We start from the raw sequence: 17304 nt of genomic DNA on the forward strand, positions 1-17304 counted from the left end.
TGGTTAGCCTCCACGTTTCAGCCCCATAGGTGAGTACAGGTAAGATGCAACTGTTGTATACTTTCCTCTTGAGCGATACCGGTATCGCATCAGATATCGCATCATAAACCTGCAATGAACCAGTTTGTTAAAATGGGCTTGTATCCACACTGGACATAAGGAGACTGAAGCAGGCAGTGACTCGGAAATTGACTTTAGATTCATACTTAGCCAGCCAAAGGACGAGACACAGGAAAGAAGAGGACAGGACAAGGCTGGACTAGCAACTGAATGTTTATTGATCAGAAGAAAACAACGAATATCAATAAACATTCAGTTGCTAGTCCAGCCTTGTCCTGTCCTCTTCTTTCCTGTGCCTCGTCCGTTGGCTGGTTAAGTATGAACCCTTACCAACTTGCCCAGTCGTCAACCTTGTTGACTTTAGATGCATATTTAATTAGGCAGTTTGGCTTGATGTCGCTTACGGACTGATATGCTGGGCTCGTCGTCACTGTTATTTCGAAGGCGTGGTGTGGCACAGGCTGGAGGCTTCTTGCGACTGAGCGGCCTCGTCTTCTGCTGGGCGTTCTCGCTGTCAAGTGCAGGGACAGGCGGCGAAGACTGGCCTCGAGCGAGCGACGGCTGGACCCTGGGCTCTCCGATCGTGGCACTGCCCCGATGCCTTGCTCTTCGACCGTCTCGTTCGCTCGCACAACTGCTCTCTCTCTCTCTCTCTCTCTCTCTCTCTCTCTCTCTCTCTCTCTCTCTCTCTCTCTCTCTCTCTCTCTCTCTCTGTTGACAGCTGTGATTTAACCTTCCTACGAAACCTGACTTATAAAATGCCCCCCCCCCCCCCCTTCCTATCAGACATATAAACTCACTATTACGAGGTAAATTTTTATATTGAAAGCCAAGCCACTAAGCTGAGCAAAATAAATGAATTTCTCGGGACTTGCTTTCCAAGTACCAAGAAAAAAATTAACGTGCTCCTTTGGTTGATTGCGAAATGTTTTGTCGTAATCTTTAAAGACTCCACCTCGTACTTCTTATTTTTTTTTTTTTTATTCGCTTAGCCGTACAAGTTTAAATCAGCCGAACAGGGTTTTCGTTTTAATCTCGTCCTCCTTTCCTTCTACCCTAGGTCATCATTAGCTCTTTCTCTCAAAGCCCGTGTGGCTCCCAGCGCTTCGCCACTGCTCTCTTTTCTCTCTCTCGCGTGTTGACAAGAGATGCGTTGTTGTGCAGCAACACGGCCAGCGCATGCTCTCCCCCTCGTTAAAGAACAAGCGCCGCACGCCGTTTTTACCCGCATCGCCCACAAATATACTTACTCGCATACACACACGCAAGCACACTAGACGGGGGAGGGACTCGCGCGTACCCCCCTGCGAGAGGACGCATGTCATTTACGCATAGGCGAGCGTCGAGGTTGGCACGCAGGAAGAGAGAGAGAGACGATGAGGAGCAGAAGAGAAATAGACCTCTAGCAGTTTCTAGGTGGCTTTTCCACTTTGCCTCTCCCTCTCTCAGCTCCTAGCACCACCAACCACCCCCTCCCCGTCCTCGTCAGCTGTCAGAGTTAATGGAGTCTGCTCCTGATTAATACGGGCCGGCTGTTTATTTCGGGGGCTTCCCGCGGAACCGACCTCTTCTCTGGTGCCAGCGGCAGCAGTCAGCGTCGTGCTGCGCGAGCCTATCTCCCACTAGACCTCCACAGAGCAGACTCGGTCGGTGGCGCGACCTCGTCGCAGCAGCCGTCTTGTGTTTTCTTCTGTTGTTGCAAGTTGTAGCCCGGGCCCACCGTCCCGATGCTCGGAGTAGCAAAGTGACGCCCTAGGGACGCCCTCCACCGCCACGACGGAGGCAATCGTCATTCTGAGGCGGAGGGGTGCTCCCCGCTGCGTCCCCCTCCGATCTGTGCTTTTCTTTTGCGTGCTCCTACTTTTTCTCCGCCCCGTTGTTCGCTCGACACCTTGGCCTTGCTCTTGGGCGGCACGACGATAGCGGCGACGAAGGAGCGGGCAGCCAGGCCCAGCGTTGCCAGGCCTGCGCCCGAAATGAGAATCGGGTGTATGAAGGAGAAGGTGCAATGAGTGCGGGCAAGTCTGCCGTGCTCGCAGGAAATGGATCAAAAGACGCAAATGCTAGGAGATCACGGCAAAAGACTCGATGACCGGTGCCATTTATTTTATCTGTTTAGTGCATGGTTTAATGCCTACTGCAGATTCAATCTCTAGCAAGACTGTAAGGTTGTTGCAAATAAACACTGCGCACAAAAAAAAAAAAAAAAAAAAAAATAGCAGTCAGTTTTCACAAAGTATGGCCTTAGTGAATTCTTGGGATCATGTCCTGTATGCTGGGTGGTTCCAAAGCAAGCTTACAATCACGTAGATAATACAGAAAGTCAAGGCGATATTTAATAATATTAAAACAAACAAACCTCAGCACCCTTCAAAGTCGGGAAACTCAGGCTCTTCGTATATGCCTTGGACTCCCTAATGGTGCCTCACCAGCAGCGACTGTTCTTGTCGCCCGAGAACATCCTGTAACTACACATATTGCTGTTGACACAATGAGAACACATATTCAGTACCTAACGAGGGTCCCCAGTCATCATCTAGCAACCCTTGTAGTAATGAGGCCAAGCACTGCATTCGCCAAAGTTATACAAGCTGATCGCAGCTATATATTACTCGCAGAATTCACCCCTGCTGTAAGACAATAATCTCCCATATGGAGTCTACATGAACCTCGGATAAAAATTTATATTCCTGGAATTAAGAAGAAAGCCGGAATACCTGCTCTTGAACAATTGGCATTTGATTATATGCATTTCAGGCATCAACATCGCATACATGTCTACACAGATGGCTCCGTTAATCCAACCAGTTCCTTGGGGTCTGTGGTAATACCGGCCAAGCCAATTCTGATAAAGGTTAAAAAGTCATATACATCTGATTTCTTTTGCTGGTGCTGAACTATAGCTGCCCTACGCGCTGCAATTGAATTCATTTGCCAAGAACATCCACACGAACAGGACTGTGTTCACACTTTCTAAAGGCAGCCCGTCAAGGCCTGCAAGCTGCACGCCGCGGGTCATATATGAACAACTCGTTGGAGAGATCCGCCAGCTGTGTCACGGCGCAATATCACAATATTATTTTTCAGTGGCTGCCAGAACACTGCGGCATCTATGGAAACCACCAGGAGGACGAGGCTGCCCGTTCTGCCCACAACGACAGTCAAAATACCCATATCGAGGGTTGACGGAGCATGTGCGCTTCGCGCTTTGGCACCGGAGATTACACTTTCAGCGTGGAACACGGGGGAGTTTTGCCAACGCCGCCTCAGGGCACTGGACCCTGGACTGCGCCTTCGCCTTCCCCATAAGATAGCGCGTCAAGAAGCAACGTTGCTGTGCCACATATGCCTCGACGTTGCTTTCACGAACAAATGCGCTTTCAAAATTGGAACGACCGACAGTCCTGCCTGTGAAAATTGGAGCTGTGAAGAGACAATCGAACATCTCTTATGTGAATGTTCTGCATTTGTGAATGAAAGACATGAACTGCGTTGTGCGCTGGAAAGCCTCGATGCTCGCCGTTTAATGGCGAATAAGATCCTGGGTCACGACACTCGACTGACTGCCTTCAAGGTATGCAGGGCACTGTTTAGTTATAAGCCACCGGCTTGAGGGACAAAGTCTGTGCTTCACGTCCCTTTTCTCTTCCCCTCTTTAATCCCCTTATCCCTTTTCCCCAGTGTAGGGTAGCCAACCGAAGTTCTTTCTGGTTAACATCCCTGCCTTCCCTCCTCCTCCCTTCCTATCTAGTATCTATCTATAAGGCGGTATTTCCTTCTTCGTATATCAAGCGATTCAATATTGTTGGTCGCCATGGGTTCAATAGAATGGAAAGTCGGGCTGATTGGAGGCTGTGGGCGCAAACTGAACGAGGCACAAACAAAAAGAAGACACAGGACACGAGCCGTTTCTCACAACTGGTTTATTGGGAAGAAGCGCGTTTGCTAAAAAGCAACGACACAACAACCAAACAAATAAAAAATACAAAAGTAATCAGTTGTGCTACACACTTGTCAGCTCAACATAATGATATCCGAAGATACCCTATCTATTTCTTTGTTAGCGATATAGACGGTGTGCTTACGCAGTTACCATACAAACCGATGTTGGCGGGAATGCAATAAGTGCCGACCATTGATCACCCGTAGTTGTAATTTTTCTAAACACACAATCGTCGACGAGAGTCGAATGTGTGTTCCTGGGGTAACCACGGTAACAATATCATTGATGTTGGGGCGCACCTGACGTATCTGATGTTAATTAAAAACAACTGGATTACCTCGGAGGTAATTGACAATCCATGAAATTGAAATATCCATGAGATCTTTGTTTTTGGATAAGTTTTACGTGACTAACTTTGTAGAATGCTTTGCTGAAATCCATTAGCTCGGATGTGTTAAGCCGAAATGTCGGAGGCGCCATTTCGTGGTACAGATAACAGCTTCAGCAATGCAAGCCGGAACAGATAACGGTATGCCGATGAGATATGCCTGCAGCCTTTCACCTTGCTTCATGATCCACAATATGGTCGTAGGTGCATACCCCCTACAGGTACTGCTCGAGCACCGGAACCAAGCCTCGCATCGTATTGCAACCAGAGTGCTCCAGAATCGGATGATTCGCCGTTAAGAACCTGGCTTTATTCTACAACGACAGCGCAGCAGTGGCATACTGTACGAAATAGCTTTACAAGACCGGCTATTTTGAATACCACTAATATTTCGAGGCAGCTGTGAAATGCTGCAAAAAAACTGTTATGACTATACTGGTGAAAATGGACCTAAGCTTCCAACGCATAGCAAAGTCTCGCCTTTAAAGTAAAGGTCCAGTGAAAAAAAAAAAATAAGAAAGGAAGAATTTGGAGGATTTAAAACGAAAACCCATTATGAGGAGAAGGAAAGAGGCGGCAGGGCGTGGAAGGAAAAGGTGGGAAAAAAAAAAAAAAGGAACGAGATGAGATGATGGAAAAAGGGGTGAAAGCACGAAAAAAAAAAAAAGGAAAGGAAGGAAACTGTTGGTAATGCTCATGGGACCAGATAATAAAGGGGCCTCGCAGGTGTGTAAATCCTTTTCACGAACTGGGAAAACTACGAACACAGAATGCGGTACTGTGTCCTCTAGCTCTCTGGGAAGAAAGCTTGCGGCGAATCCGGACACCTGCTCAATGCTCACTGGTAGTCGGGATGACGGCGATCAAACATTCACTTTGTGACGGCTGTGCCGGAACGGCTGAGACGTGTCGGGTCGGGAGCCACCGACCTCTCCTCAATTTTGCCAACTTGTGCCGCCTTTTGTCAGAAAACTGGTGGCGAAGAAGGGTCGACGAACGACGCGCTGGAATGCGGGGATGACGTGCTGACGACGGCCGGAAGTGACAAGGAAGGAAGGACCGGAAGTGACAAGGAAAGCCACCGAAGGACGGTAGGGCATAAAGGAGCGAGAGGCAGACCCATGACTTCGCCTCGCGATGGACGCCCGTCAGCGCTGCCTGCACCTTTGTGGCGCGGGCTCCGATCTGCCCTTTCCGCCTCTACAGTACCGCCGCGAAGGACGCGTGCATCGCAGCCAGTGCTACTTTACTGCTGATTCCTGAACGAGTGTGACAGCAGGACATTTTACAGCCAGAGGTGGGCAACCTCATGAGGTCGACCTCAACCTCAAAATGACCTCAACCTCACGGAGTGAGGTGAGGTTGAGGTGAGGTCGGTGACAGCTTGAAATTTTTTGAGTGAGGTCACGAAATTGGACCTCAACCTCACGCGTGAGTTTGAGGTTGAGTGAGGTCGTCATTGTGTGAGGTCGAAATTGTGAGGTCCAGGCTTTTTGCTATTGCCGCGGCTTTCTTCGAAGAGCGCCCCTTTCGACGCGGAGCTCGAGCGTACTGCCGCGGTGTGCCCGCCGGCTCTCGGTGTTTGGTTACCCCCCGTTCGGGCGACCGGATGCCGTAGCCCCTGCCCCAGCTTTCGGCATTCCACCGTAATGTCCGCAGCCCGAGGACGCTTCTGTCTGGTCTTCTTGGAAGGAGATATTTTTTTTTTGTTTACTTCACGAACTCCCCATGCCCCCCGCCCGCCACCCCCGTTTCCTCTGACTTGTTTTTGCCGATGCTTGCCGCCGGCTCAAACACCCAGGAGCGCGCAAAGCACATAACTCACGTTGACCCGCGGTGCTTTTGTCGGATGCCGCAAAGAAACAAGCAAACTAAAAAGTGAAGCAAACTGTCTTTGCGCAGACGGCGCGGAGCAGAACTGTTTGTCGTGTGCATGCCCGTTTCCAGGCGCTAACGTCACGGCTGCTGCCTTACATTCGATAAAGGACCCCGCTGTACATTACACGGAAACTTAACAGAAAATGGTGCAGCGAAATTGTTAGAGGACGTGATACTGACAGATAAAAAAAAGGAAAACGTGAACAAACCAGGAAAACAGGCACAATACCATCTAAGCATTTTATCGAAGTCCTCCCTTTCTAATTGTACGCCATCGTTCTATATTCCGCTCCTGTAAATTTATATTCTTGTATTCTCCAAAACAACCTCTCTTTGGTCTTGTGCTGCTTGTTCCTTCTAACAGATTCACAGGTGGCCCCGAACAACTGCAATGGGATGAAGGTGCTAGCGTTCCGTATATAACCAATATAGCGGTAAAACATGCAAGAGGGTGAAACGGACGGCACATCTTATAAGACGCAGTGGTATACAGGAAAGAAGCCTGCACATGTTAACTATTTGCCGAGATAGAAAAGACAAAAAAAAAAAAATATATATGGGGCTTGCATACAGTGAAGCCCATTAAAAAAAAAAATGATTTCGCTCCGCTAAGGCCCCTTGTTTCTCTCTCAAATTCTAGTGAAATCAAGCAATGCAGGAGAAAGGAGGAGAATAAGGGATTCTTAACTTCATAATATCAGGTTTCTCTTGAAATCTCTTATGCAGGCGCAGAAAACAAAAAAGAGAAAAAGCGTTCTCCTACATGTTTTTGTGAGCTAGAAAGTATTGAGATGGTTTCCGGCTCGACATTTTGGTGTCTAGACGGACGAATTGGTGAAGCGAACTGAGCGTGTCTCTTTTGTGCTCCCGTCTGCTCCAGACGGACAAATCAATCGGATGAAAATTTTTGTGGCCAGATGTCGGAATAATTTCTTCAGACATTTGTCTCTTTCTTTAAAAATCAATTTAGATATACGTGAATGAGGCCAATTACATGCTAGCACTAAGGAATGCAGTACTAAGTCGATGTCTCAAACCTTCTATACGCTCTGGGAAGCGCAGTTCTCTTCTGTGTTTAGTGTGCGACATTTGTTATTACTTTCGTCAACATGGTATTTCTTCATATATATTTTCTTGTATGTCAATTAAGTTCGTACACTGCCGAAAAGAGAACAGGCTTCTTCCCTCACATTTGGCTCTTTCTTTGGCATCTATTCAGAGGCCCATAGCACAACCCTCCTTTCCACTTACCGGCGGTCATTTGGTTTTTTTCTTTTTGCAAGTATTGAAAAGCGCGATGCAGTCTCTGGAAGCGGAGCTGACACACATACCCCACTGCCTTTGGTGTGTATTGGTGACAGTTCGGCATTCACTGCATGAGCAAAACCAGATGCCATGGAGACGGACTGCGAAGGGAGGAGCGCGTGCACAGCAGGGAGCGCGGTCCCTCCGGGCTGCTTGCTGGCCTCCTTTCTGTTGGCCTTTCTTTATTTTACGTTTATGTGCTGTAACTATACGACACTAACGGGGAAACGGTTTCTCTAGATTCACGTACGGTGCATGCGGCGAAGCAGCTTCGGAGACACCGCCGTGCAATTTATTAGTTTAGTCTTTAAAGGAAAACAGGTGAATACTAGAAAGAAGCTCGTCTCAGAATTGTTGGCGAAATGGCATCCAGTATTAAGTTAAGACGTACAAGTATTTATATCATGTTTTTTTTTTCTTTTTTTTTTCTTTTTTTTTTTTAAGGCGGGTACGAGTTGGACATTTTGCACCGGCGAAATTTGACGGGCGAGCCAATGTTCGCGACAGCAAAGTGGTTCACATATAACCCTTTTTCCTAGCAATTCAGACCCTTGTAATTTTTTAATGTAAGCGTGGTGTTCGAAGAAGCAATTCCGCCAATTCTTACAATACGCCACGGGATCACAGAATTATAAACAAACGTCCAGGAGTGGTTGTGACCTCATAAGATAAACAGCATTCCTCTTGGAAATTTTCTGACGGTTTATTCGGCGTTGGCCGAGTTTTATGATTAATTGATGTTTTGCTGTCTTTTCCTCTTTTGTTTGTTTTGTTGGCGATTTAGTCTTCATAAGTCGTTTCTTGAGTGGCTATTGTGAAAAATTTGTGCCCCGTTAATATGACATCCGTTAATATGGAGGACCCGAATTATGGACAGTTTTCTGGGGCGAAGATTTTTCAATGTATTTATGCCTCGTTAATATAGAAATTCGCTCTCTGAACAATGGACAGGGGATGAATGAACACAGCCTATTCGGCCCATGTATTTTTGTCGCGTTAATATGGACATCGTTTGAAAAAATCAGGGGAGTCCGAACGCAAGTTAAAGAAGGGTGCGCAGGCCGGGAACCTATGCGACAGCCGATACGGTCGGATGCCTGAACGAGTCCTGTGGAGTTGGAAAGAACCAAAGCGGGCGTGTCGTCGTTTTAGGAGGGGGGGGGGGGGGGGGGGCGCAAGAGCGGAAAGCAAGGGAGGAGGCGGAGGAGAAAAGGAGGGTGGATGGCAGGGATCGTACACAGCAAACCGAGGGTCAGCTAACTAAGAAAGATCCCAAAAGGAGGGAACCGGGAGATTTCTGGGTGCAGCGGCAGCGCCGCAACTAAAGGCCGCAGTCGGGAAAATAGCAACATGTGGTCGCAATAAATTCTGCTGAACGTGAACAGAAGAGAGGCCGGTAAAAGCGTAAGAAAGAAATAATAAGAAGAAAGACAAGCGCCAAAATTGGGGGTGGGAACTGAAGTTTTTCTATTCCAGAACACAAAGTGTGTTCCATGAAGCCGTTAACGCTTTTCGGTCAGGGTTAAGACATACTCACGAAGTAGAGCGACGAAAGAAAGGCGACGAGCACGCAACCAGGACCGGGCGTCCCATCCTGGAGGCCCTTCCTTCTCATGCTCCTGGTTTTCGTCACTGTTGGGCTGCCGAACTGCCCCATTTTGCACCCCGGGAAGTCCGCATGTCGGCTTCGCCTTGAGTCAACGATGCGGCCTTGACAAGGTCTGAGCTCTTCGTAGTCGGCTAGCCGTCGTTCTAAACTGTACTTCAGCTTGCAGTGTTTGTTTCATAGGAACACATACAAACGGCACTGGAAAGGGCTGTTTGATAGCCCTCTGTATAGTAGCCTGCCAACTTGACTCCCTCGCTTCCTTACGGAAACAGTACAAGGCAAGAAAGAGAATCAGAAGAACGGAAAGTCAGGGAGGTTAACTAGGGAAAAAGAGTGCAAAGAAGCAGGAGCCTGTAACTTTCAACTTTAGTCTGATTTTTGGCATGGCGGGAGTTAAACGCAAAAGAATGGAGCTGAACTTAGGCGCGAAGCGGGAAATCTGAATACAAGCGGCAAAAGCCATCTCAGTCAATCCAAGCCATGAAAGACTGGACCCAAGTTCAACTAGGCCTCAGCCTGGCCAAGTCGACGGTATACCATCTATATATACTACAGGACTCCGATAAATGACTCAACGTCGTCATCGCAGCGAGTGAGTGAAAAAACGTTTATTTCTGATATGGCGATTACACAATGAGGGACGAGGAGTGGTACCCTCAGTCCAGGGTCCCAATACCCCTCGCTGCTGCTTCAGCCCGGCGAACGAGCAGACGCTGGTCCTCCAGGTCGGGTGCGCGAAGGGCATTCTCCCAGTCCGCCTCACTTGGCGTGAGTATACGAGGGGCCGCTTGAATAGCTTGGCAGGCCCAGACAGTGTGGTATAGGGTTGCTAGAGACCCACAGAGTGGGCACTCAGGACGATAGAGAGTTGGATGGATACGGTGTAGACGAGTGAGGCAGGGAAAAGTCAGAGTTTGGAGCATTCGGAGAGAGACCGCCTCGGTCCGCGAGAGGCGGCGGTGAGGTCGCGGGAAGGCGCAACGTGTCGCGCGGTAGTATTCAAGGATCTCCCGGTACACAGGGAGTACAGGGTTAAACGCTGCCGGAGAAGGGCCCGGCGAACTGGGCGGCGAATCAGCTCGGTAGGCAAGAGCGCGAGCCCAGGCATGTGCCTGTTGATTACCGTCGAGAACGTCGTGTCCAGGGGTCCAGACTAGCGTAGTCGGTGGGGCGGGAGTCGGTGCATGTTGAAGAACGGTAGCGGCGGTGTGGTCTACGACTAAATCGCGGTACCCACGACAGGCGGAGGCCGAGTCGGTAAAGACTGTCCGGGATGTGGGTGGGTCTGGGGTAGTGAGAGCCAGAGCGATGGCCAACTCTTCTGCTGACTGTTAGTACGTAGCGAGGCCGCAGTGAGGAGGCGACCCGTGTGGTCCACCACGACCGCTGTGAAGGCAGCTAGCGAGGCATATTTGGCTGCATCCACGTAGATGGCGGACTTGGACGAGCCGTAGCGGCGGCGGAGATAGTCTGCCCGGGCGGTGCGACGAGCAGTGTGGAGAGTGGGTTGCATATGGCGTGGGATAGGGGCCACCTTGCAGAAAGTCTGGAGTGACCGAGGAAGTGAGTTTGGTTGTCGGGAAAGAAAGCCTGGAGGGCGAATGTCGAGGTGGGGCATCGCAGCGAAAGCCACAGTCCGACAGCGCCAAGCACAGTTCGAAGAAATGGATTCAGCCTTGTTAATGTGGTTCGGGAATGTGCACGAGAATGGTGCTGTCCTGAGCGACGAAATGCTTCAAAAGAAGGCTCGCTGCCTCGGCAACATTATGAGTGCTTCTTCTCCTCCGTCTTGATAGGTTTTACCTGTGATGACTTACGGAATTTTTGTTCAGTAAAACAGTGGGATGTTTACTGAGAAATATTCTAGGTGTTACTGACTTCAGCTACTCAAGTGGATGGCTGACAAGGTTTAAGAACAGACATGACGTTTCGGGTCGACGGATCTATGGAGAAGAGGGTAGCATCGACATATCGGCTGTGCTTATATACCCAAAATAATTAAAACAGCAGCCATTAATTATAAATTTTTTCTCAATTATATACTTTTCGTTTTTATTCATGAGTCGTTATTATGGATGACTCGCTTTATGGACAGCTTTGGTCGGAAACCAAAGCGTCCGTACTAACGAGGCACGAATGTATTCCTATTTTTTCCTAATTTAATGTATTCTGTCACAAAACAATGTACAGTGTATTAAAAAAAAGCTTGGCAATCGTCATTTTTTTTTTTTCGAATTAAGAAAAAGAGCAAGAATGGAAGCTTGGGCGAGTTGGTGCCGGCTTTCTTGCCTCATAGCGCTAAACAGACAGGGACACAGCCAAACATACTGGACAGGCGATAAAAAAAAGCGCCCGTCCGGTGTGTCTCGCTGTGTCCCTGTCTGTTTAGCGCTATGTGGCAAGAAAAGAAAAAGAGCATATCGTCATTGTTGTCGTCGTCACTGGGTCAACAGCGTTTGTCTTTTCAGTTTATAGTAAGAACTGGCTTGTTTTATTTATAATACGAATCTTATTCACGTGGGTCAGATGGGATAAACTCTTTGCATTGCGTTATGGGCCTATGCGTAGCAACGTTGTACCCATATAGGCCTTAGATTGAAACCGACCACAAAAGGGTAGGCGAGGAGGGGGAGAGGATTGCCACTTTAGTGCAGAGTTGGACATGTAGTGTCCGGAGTTTTTCTGCTTTTATCCGGGATATTAATTGTTGTATAAAATTAGGAGTAAAATACAGCCTTCATACGACAAAATTCTGGCTAGCCTATGTACCCTAGGATTACCGAGAAATGTATATTAGCTTTAAGTTGCGGTTTAATTTAATGATTCTTTTTTTTTTTTTTTGAGGTCGAGCGCCCGACCTCAACCTCACATTTTGAGTTTGAGGTGAGGTTGAGTGAGGTCGCCAATGGTCACATGAAAAGTGAGGTGAGGTCGCCTGGGGGACCTCAACCTCAATTGATGAGGTTGAGGTTGAGTGAGGTCGCCAAATATTTTTTGAGTTTGAGGTGAGGTCGAGGTTTTTCAGGTCAAATGCCCACCTCTGTTTACAGCCATAAATACCTTACTTCAATCATTTCAGAAGAGAAAAAAAAGAAGTATGAACCCACTTGAATTTCAAGGTTTGGAAATTGTTCCAATGCTCGCTCGGTGACTGCTCATTATTCTGCTACGGACCGACAGCACAACGCCGTGTCCACACAAAGGAAACTAAATCCGGAAGTTTTTTTTTTTTTTTTTTTTTTTTAAGAATGGTGCCGTGAACTGTCTCATGGGACTGTCATCATGCTATATAAAGTGTGCTTTTGAACCTAAACAAATATTAAGATTTGGAAACTTGTTCCAGGGCTTGTTCGGTCACTGCTCGCTACGACGAACAGGCAGCATATCGCCGAATTTCGGATGAGTTGTGGTGGGGTTAAATCGTGCGACGGTGAATGTTGCAGAGCCGCACAGTATAATGACAGTGAGACGCGATTTTTAACGCAAATAAAGAAACCTGTATTGAATTTTCAAAATACAAACGGCGGTAGGGCGGCGGTAGGCGGCACAAAAATCTCTTTGCCGAAAAATAGTGTCCGAGAAGCCAAGGAAGCCTTGGCTGTTTCGGTGGCCGAGCTCATTTCACAGTCGAACACGCCTTGCAGACACCACCAAAGAGTCCCGTCGGCGAGAACACTGACCCGAACAAAAGCCTTTGAATTTGTCTTTAATAAGAGCGGCATCTCATACCTCGCAGAAATAGTTAAATGTAAAGCCTCGAGTGCACTCTATTTGTCAGAACAAAGGAAAGGTGACGCGATCAGCATAGGCCAGCGCCTTAATTTCACATTGAACTTGGTTAACAATCACAATGGTTAACAATTAGCCTTGTATGGGACTCCTTATAGCATAGCCTTGTGCATTTGAGCAACATATTGCTACGAAGATGACGAAGCGGGCAGTGGCGCGGGGCGGAGCGCTCGCGCCAGGCCCGCTGGCCATTAAAGCATATTTCATCGTCATGCCATCACGTCGTTCTGTTTCTGTTGTGTCGCCGTGTTCCATCGTTTGTCACCACGTAACATTTGGTTGGAGATGCGGTTCATCCCCATACTCACCTTGCCCCGTCGAAGCCAACCGTGCGCCGTGTCCATCGGCCGAGAGCCCGTGGAGATCGCCGCATAGCTTTACCCCAGCCCTTTGTGCTCAGACCCGATCAGCCGCTCTCCCCAGCACCGTCCCCAGCCATGACCACAACACATGACGACCAGGAAGAGCCCAAAGCCGACCCGACCGACCCTACGACGAAGCGACCTCACGACCACTCGAACGAAGACAGCACCCCCGCCCAAGCCGTTCGGCGTGTCTATGAGCAAATTTGGCCTTCGGCAAACGGTGAAGATTGGACCTGATGCTCCGGGGCAAGCATTCATCCCATCTTCGCATTCACAGTGATGTCCAGCGTTTCATGTCCTAATCCTGTGTCTGTGTTCATCGTCACTTCATGCATTGGACTTCTAGCAATCGATCGGGACGATCGCTCGGTGGCCCCGGGTAGTGCTACGAAGATGACGAAGCGGGGAGTGGCGCGGGGCGGAGCGCTCGCGCCAGGCCCGCTGGCCATTAAAGCATACTTCATCGTCATGTCATCACGTCGTTCTTTTTCTGTTGTGTCGCCGTGTTCCATCGCTTGTCACCACGTAACAATATCATTAATATTTGCATGCTTCAAGATCCTAAGAACGAACGTATCCATGCATAGGACTCTTTGCCTAGCGTATATATAAAGCTGGCGCTCAGCTTCGGGGGAAAGGAAAAGAAAGATAAGAATGGATAAAAGAAACTAAGTAGGTACGTAAGTAAACATAAAAGAAAAAAAGAAATATAAAGAATAAAGATAAATAAAAATAAAAATGCGGAAGATAAAATGAAATAAAATGCAAAATGAAAGCTAGAAATCAAGTAATAAAAGCAATACTAAACAAAGCTAAAACAAAAAAATATGGCTCCACACTACATCGCACGCTGACGCCAGATTTTCTGGTCAAAGGATCCTTTAAAGCTCTCGCGTTAAAATAAAACTCAATACTAGTAAAATAAAAGTAAAAGTAAAGTTGTTCTTTACGTTCACGTCGGAAAATCAACGAAACGCAGAACGAGCTCATAATGGAATTATGTCCTCTCAAGAGCTGTAAGTGCCTTTCCTGCGACTCTTTGCACGCGTTTTATTTTTATTTCTTCTCTCTTGCTCCTTTTGCTCATTTTTGTTTTTTACTTTTTACTCTTTCTACTTTTCCCATTTTCGGCTTTTTTTTTTCTTTTTGACTGTTTTTGCGATTTCTCTGTCTCTGCTATTTTTCTCTTCCTTACTGTTTTTTACTCTTTTCTCTCGTTTACTACTTTTTTCCTCTTTTACTTTCGACCGATTCTTTTGTGATTTGCTAATGCAATGCCGATGCCTGTATTTAAAGCTTTGCAACGTTTTTGCCCGTTTCTTTCCACAGTTCTGACGTCTGCACCCTCATCGACGTCCTTGGCTGTTTTGATGTCGAATTGACTTTTTGGCTCTAATTAATTAATTACTTCACAACAACTTAAGTTTTGCACACAGACACATCTTTCACCCACTACCTCATACAACCATTCTTTTACTTATCAATGAATTCATTACCCGGACAGTGTGGCACCCTCCGAGGACGCTCAATTCCTGTTCACATTTATAAAGTCCACTGGAGAAACGCGAAAGCCCGGGAGTTGCTGCTACTGTTGCGACACTGCACGCATCGTCATCATTTTTTGTTGCATTTTGTTTTGTTTTTATGCATATTGTATGTTTTATTTTATTTGTCACTAGCTATTATTTTTATATTGATGTTTTGTTTTTTCTTCATTTTGTCACGAGTCTGTCATGAATCGGTGGCGTCATCAATTATTAGTTACGACATACCACACAAATCATGTTTCATGACCCCCCCCCCCCTCCCCCCCCTTCCCCATCTTGCGATCGGTAGGGTTACTTTTCGTCGACACATTTGACGACCATTTGATGAGCTGTCTCGTGAGCGATATAAAGCTTTAACGCGTAGTGACACCGCAAAGTACAAGGATGGCTTTTGTTTCGCCTCTATAGAAACGCGGCCTCCATGGTTGTGTTCGAGCCCCGACTCCGGTCAGCAGCCGAACGTCTTGTAGCCACTGAGCAACCACGCCGGATTTTGCACGCTTGAACCACATATCTTAAGGGAACAGAAGAAGGTGGAAGTGAAAGAAGAAAGAGGTGCCGTGCGGTATAGGGCTGTACGCAATAATTCCGACCATCTGAGGATCTTTAACCTGCACATACATAGTTCAGTAGATATGACAGCTATTTACATGGCCGGGCATTAATTAGTTGGCAGGTTGTATGACGTCACAGACCACATGACATGGCCGAGTCATCTCCTTTGAGAGGCGAATCGGACTCAGTATACCCTACCATGCATTGCAAGGACATTGTTACATCTTGGCTAAATCTATTTTGGGCGGACATGAGATGCTATAGCTTATGACTGCATGCTAATGAGTATGCCTGAGATAATAGCGGCAAACAATAGGTTATTAGTGATTATGCGAACAGAAAAGCAAAAGCCCCACTTAAGAAAAAGTTGACCTATGGCCTTTGTTCTCCGAAGCCCCATGGCTGCTGTGATGACGTTCGAGGATCACGTGACAGGGCCGATTTCTAATTGGTCTACGGGGTTTGTGACGCCATGAGACCACATGACATGGCCGAGGTTGGCAGATGAATTGGAAGGCAACATTAGAAGCCCACTATGGAAAAAAATTGTGGCATCGGTGTTGGTTCCTCAGCTGACGCCTCACTGCTACGGTGTGGAAAGGGGAAATGGCAGCCAGGGATATGGGAAGAGAGTAAAGAGCAGAAAGCGGAATCACGCGAGAGGAGCAAGAGGAAACGGATGGGGCATAGTAGAACATGGCAGTCACAGAGAGGAGGCTGCAGAAGAGGCGAAAGCGGCACGCAACGGCAGCTTTGCTACACCAATGCCGCGCCGACCGGGGGTCTTGATCTGAATGTTGCGTGCTCTTTCTGCAATCTTTACGTAGACGATAACATGCTCATCACTTATCATGCTGTAGGGAACTAACTAACGGTGTTTGCCGTGTAAACTAAACAATTATTTCAGCTGGCAATGGCCGCTCTAATCTGTGGCGTTCTTGCTTGAACTTATGTTTCCTGTGAGACATCATCACCCACATTAATAGCATATTTATTTATTGTTCGCATGAGCGGGGCTTGAAGCTATGCTGATGAAGATCACTGCTATCTAGCTTAATGTAAGTTGGAGATGTAGTCCACTTTCTGTCAAAATTTTTACGATATTTTAGTTCTGTCGGCTCGGCACTGCTACACGGTTCTTGTAAAGCCAAATTAATCTTTCAGAGGCCAGAGTAATTGAACTGCCTAGAGAAGCTCTTAGCTCCGAAAACTTCCGAGATTTTTCTACAAAATGGCAGTGAAGTGATGCGAAGCTAAATAGATGCGCTAGCACAGAAAAAAATGGTTACAGCCCAGGTGCAGCTCAGATCACCCCAGTCTATTCGAGGAAACACAGTAGAACCACTGCTAGGTGCCTGGCGATAGGCGCAAAAAAAATGTGCACTCCTAGGCCGCGGACATTCCTCCTGTTAGTGACCGTAAATAGAATAATAACACCACTCGTTTCCCCTTGCAAGCTCTATCTTCAAAGCGTACGCTTACTGCGATGTGCTTCTACCCTAACCGTGTTTTTCAGACTGCACACCTCTGCATCGTTCCCTTTTACCTGCGCCAGACCCCTCAGCCTACGGTCACCCGCATCTCATTATTTATTACCATTCCCCAGCAGAGCTAGGACACAGGGCGTTGGTTTGTCGTGCGCGGGCCCCGTTGCGACACGACGGTGGCGCACGTTCCGGCTTGTTTTGTTATTTCCTCACCCCCCCCCCCCCCCCCCCCCCCCCGAGTCTCCAACCCCCTCTTTCAAACGCACCTCTATTCCTGTATCTCTTCCTGATATATCTTTCCATTTTTGCTCCGGCACGCTGTTTGTTTGTTTGGCGTGCCTTTCTCTACCGTTTACTTGTTTGTTTCCTGAAAACATC

Source organism: Amblyomma maculatum, chromosome 3 (assembly GCF_055883805.1).
Source record: "Amblyomma maculatum isolate TAMU_Amacu chromosome 3, ASM5588380v1, whole genome shotgun sequence".
Taxonomy (NCBI): Eukaryota; Metazoa; Arthropoda; class Arachnida; order Ixodida; family Ixodidae; genus Amblyomma; species Amblyomma maculatum.